Here is a 5,000-nt window from a genome sequence, read left to right on the forward strand (position 1 = left end):
TTAGAAAATGGTTTCAGCACAATTAACATTAATAGGTCCCAAATTAGCTCCCAATTAACATTAAATGGCTCCAATCACTCCCATTTCAGAATTAATTGGTTCCCAATTTACTCTAATTAAAAGACAATTACACAAATTACTCATTGAATAATTAATGTTTAACTATCTAATTAATTAGGTGTATGCAACCTCACCATAAAATGTAGTCCTAACCAATTAAATTATGACACATCATTGTTCTCAAATTGATTACACCTATAACCAATTGAAATCAATTGTTCATAATCACATATAGTCGGACTCAATTTGTGATAGTACATCTTAGCCATTAAAACTTGATTTGATGATAACTTTCAATCTAATGGTCCGATTAGGACTTATGACCAGTCGATTTGATCGTTACAACATCAAGATCATTTTGGTGAAATGAGTCCAATGATCTAATGGCTAGAATCAAGATGCATATTTTTAAAGTGAAAGTACCATTTTACCCTCCATGTGAGGTTAAATGCGGGTTGCAAAATGGGGTGTCAATATATATATACTCTTATTACCCACAAAAGTAAAAAGGCTATTCTAAAAGAGAGCTACTCATTCTTTAGTGAGAAATCATTGTAATTTCTTCTCCTTCCCTCTTCCATTATTATACATTGAGAGGAGATTTGTACACAAATACAACTCACACATATTCAGAGTGTAGATAGTGTTTTCGAGCTTGGGAAGCATTTGGGATTTGCCAAAAGAAGCCGGTGAGGCTAGGTAGATGCAATCAAGTGGTATTGCGGAATTCAGAAAGCTAGTGAAGACAAACTCCGAGAAGTCCGTTAGTAGCAGGAGCTTGAAGGGCTCAAGTACATTAGGTAGACTAGATTTGGAGGGTCTTTTGTTATTCGTGTACTCCAACTTATTCACTAATGAATCGATTTCGACTTGGAGAGTTGCAGAGAGGTTTTTCACCAAGTTCTTCGGTTTCCTCTTTGATAACACGTCTTGGTGTTATATTGTGTTTATATCTCTCTTCCCTTACTCTTTAAGCTTTACATTTATTGTTGCTTGCTTGCGCTTCATTTTCTCTTGTTCCGCACATAGATAAGTTAGAGTAAAAGCAATTAAGCCGTAATTTTAAATTTGGGGTCTAAACAAGCTCGTGTGTTTCACATAAATCTGAGCTTTCATTTGGAATCAGAGCTAGTACACTTGTTTTGGTTTAATTACCTAAGTGAGGTCCTTGACCCCCTTCTGTTTATTGTTTTGGATGTTGTTAATTGTAACATGCTATGTGTTTGTGAAAATGCCTCTTTTGGATATCTTGTGTTTTCATCATTAAAGCAAGCTGTAATGCTAAGAAACTTTGTTGGAGTTTTAGCAACTTCCCATGATACATATTAATGTTCCCAGTATGTATAATCAATACTGTCTTTTTATTTATTTATTTTAAGTATGACTGTTTTCTTATTTTATATATCATCTACTATATAATAAAAGTTGAGTCCCACATGCAGTGACTGTGCCAATTGGATGTCCTCTCTATCTGTATGTATGTTATCAGTTTTCATGTCCAGAGTGTTCATCATCATGAACACGATGTTCATTTTATTCAATAAAATTTTTATTTCCTATATATATATATATATATATATAAAATAAATAAAAAAGCATATATGTTATCAGTGTGTCAAAAGTGATTTGACTTGACTATTTTCCATTGATACTATAGACACTCATTTGCTTGGACTCAAGCTCAATGTCTAACAAGCAGTACACCTGCCAATTCATGTTCCCTTTTTTAGAGATAACCAATATGAAAATTGATTTGCAATTTTCTGTCAACTCATTTTATGTATAGCGTTAGATGAAAGCTATTTTATTCTTGGTCTCAAGTTTTTAAATAGTTCTTTGAATTGTCTATATAAATTTTTTTGTAAAAATGCTCTAATTTTATAAAGAACGTTTTGGTTTGCTTGATTAGAGTAGGGATATATGTAGTCTGATTTAAATCTAACAAGCATAGGTTAGAGGTTTGTGATGATGCCTTCTTAGTTCTTAGTGTCCATCTATTATTTTCTATGGAAAGTAGAGTAGACTCCTAGGCTACAGGGATTAGTCTTTGCAACAAGGACCAATTATACTTTTGGATTCCAACTTCAATGCTAAGGTAAAATTTATTTAAAAAAACATTGTAGTCTATGATTTCCTTTATAAAATTCTTGAATTTGTCTTATATATTGCTACTGAACATTTTAATTATCTTCCATTTAACTCACTGAAGCTCTCTCTCTTTCTCACATTGTTTGGAATCAGCTTTCAATTTTTGGTCTTGCAATGTCCAATGGGGCCCAAAACAGGAACAACATTAAGCTTTCAGGAACTTTGGGTTATGTAGCCCCAGAGTATCTTTTAGATGGTATGCCAACTAAAATTGTAATAATTGCTTCCCGTATCCTTAAGTCTTACTGGTTGCTAATGTCTATAAATATATAATTTTTCTTTGCTAACTATATAATATAATAAAATCGTTTCGATCCTAACAATTACAATAATGTTATGAGACTGTGATGAGTGTAATATACATTTTAAAATCAGTGTCTTTTTATTAAGCTATCTTAAGCACATGCACATGTACTGCCACTTTAGGGCTGATCAAACATGTTGTGAATTTCTCCTAGACAAACACTTGTGCCTAAAGTTGGCGCTTGGTAAGGATATCAATGTTCAGTTTTCATTTCATGTGGTAGTTTGAATCAATAGGTTTCATAACTACAAATTTTGATTGAAGTTCAATTGATACTGAGGGTGGGGCACACTATGTAAATGGAGTTTATTCCCTGGGAAATCAGTGCTGTAGTTAGATGTGCAAAGAGCAATTGTAAGCCAAAGATTTTTAGGTATTAATATGGATGAGGTGATAGTGGACTTGTAAGTTTAATTTGGTTGGAAAGTTGTTTAATATGGTTCCCCACAAACAAGAGTATGTTTTCAACTTTTGAAAACAAAATTCAAAGAAATAGTAACATGGGAAAAACAAAGGTTGGCAGAGAGAAAAATATAGATACTGGGTCTTTGTCACAAACCAATAGTTATATTTTATTTGGTTCATTCTTGTAGGTTGAAGTTCGCATAATAAAATCAACTTCAATTGGCTTCAATAAAAGTGAAAACGTTACCCTAAATTTCAACAAAGTTGGTACCATCCTCATTTCTTTGTCCAGTTTTGCAGATGGGTGTGTTTTGTTTTTTGTATTGTGTCTTTGTTGGTCCTAATTGATTTGCATAGGAGTTGGATTTAAGAATATGTTGTCTGCAATATAGATTATCAAAAATAAAATAAAACCATCCAATAATATGTTCTCCATTTGGTTCATCCACAGGCAGCCTGCCTAATTTACTTACTACTACACACTTCTTGAGCAGCTATCTATCTCCTTTTGCTTCAGGTACTCCCTCTTTGTCTTTTTTTTGTTTTTGTTTTTTTTTTTTTTTGTGCTTCTTTTTCTAATGGGTTGTAAGAAAAAAAATGAAAAGACTATTGTGGATTTTGAGTGTTCTGTCTCTTGCTGCCTTTTTTTCATGTCTGTGTGCTAGTTTGGATTTGGTTCATCCATAGGCAACACCTGCCTAATTTACTTACTACTACACACTTCTAGAGCAGCTATCTATCTCCTCTTGCTTCAGGTACTCTCTCTCTCTCTCTCTCTATTTGTGGTGAGTTGTTGAATTGGGGCAAACAGGTGGCTTGCATGAAGTTATAAGGTGGTTTTAGTTGATTTGGGAGTGTTGATTGTTTTAGGCAATTTTGGATGATTCTTGTTGAGTTGTTTTTATTTGATTAGTTCATTTTAGGGGCTTCTCTCTATCTTTTTCACACGTGGAACACTAAAATGAAATGAGATATTTAAAGAGATATCTATTACTAAAGAATGTTGTTAGTAATGATGTTATAGTTACCAAATGTATTGAGATATTCATTACATGCTAATGGTGTTGCAGTGGAGAAATAGCTGATAAAATTAAATGAAGAAGCCCAACTAAATACATAGAACCATATCAAGTCCCAAACAAAATCATGGAAAAGTCTTAATAGGCTTGATGAGCTAATATTTATATGCACTTATTGAGTAATCTTGGTTTGTATGCACTTATTCAATGAGAAAGATAAAAAGTCCTAAATCTCTAAGATTTTCTTGTCATTCTATTCGATCCATTTATATGCACTTATTAAGTAATCTTGGTTGTATGTAGGACATTCACCCGGTCCAACAATCTCCAGCTCTCCAAAAATCATCAGCTACGTCCCATCAACCAAGCTACTTATAAGTTTTATGTTGGTGTTTGATGACTTTTTGTGTACAAAGAAGTACATTTGAACAACTGCAGTTTTTTTGGAAGTGTTAAAGGATGTTTTTAAACACTTTGGAACTTTGATTGTGGTATTAGCTTGGAACTTTGATGATAGTTATAAACAATGTTATGTATTTGATAATATATTTTTATGTTAATATAATGTAAGTTTGGAGACATTTGTGGTGTTAATTAGTTACATTTGTGGTAATTATTACAAGTTGTTTGTAATAGGACTGTGGTTTTAAAACCCAGGAGAAAAAAAAAATTAGCCTATAGTTGCGGACAAAAAGTACCACTAAAGGTTTAAAATTATGATATAATTGAAGACCTATAGCAGCATTTATAGCCCGTTGCTAAAGCTTCACACCTATTGCGGCAAGTGTAACTGCCGCTAAAAGGTGTATAGAGTTTATTTGTTTAATAAGCCCTATAGCGGCGCTTTTTGCCCGCCGCTAAAGCCCTCACAAATAAATTTTAGCGATGACACTATTTGTCTCTAAAAAATATGTCGTCAATTTGGAATTTGCAAATAATTAATTGTGAGGGTATGAAGGTCCTCACAAATAGTTGTTAACGACGATTGTTTCCCCTCGCTAAAAATAAGTCGTCGACTTTTCTCATCGTTTGGTAATATATTTGTGAGGGCAAATTTGTTCAAT

General features: G+C 33.0%; 1 long non-coding RNA gene across 2 annotated transcripts; it reads left to right on the forward strand.

Annotated features, from left to right (window-relative positions):
• The first annotated feature begins 1,304 nt into the window (after positions 1 to 1,304).
• LOC111997920 (uncharacterized) lies at positions 1,305 to 4,517 on the forward strand. 2 transcript variants are annotated; one of them, XR_010629248.1, is made up of 5 exons: positions 1,305 to 2,155; positions 2,302 to 2,404; positions 3,369 to 3,434; positions 3,583 to 3,672; positions 4,240 to 4,517. It is a non-coding gene; the product is annotated as an uncharacterized LOC111997920 (long non-coding RNA). The 2 variants fall into 2 exon arrangements; XR_010629247.1 differs by having other exon boundaries at positions 1,305 to 2,404.
• The last annotated feature ends 483 nt before the right edge of the window (positions 4,518 to 5,000 follow it).

Source organism: Quercus suber, unplaced genomic scaffold (genome assembly GCF_002906115.3).
Source record: "Quercus suber isolate HL8 unplaced genomic scaffold, Cork oak 2.0 scaffold_87, whole genome shotgun sequence".
Taxonomy (NCBI): Eukaryota; Viridiplantae; Streptophyta; class Magnoliopsida; order Fagales; family Fagaceae; genus Quercus; species Quercus suber.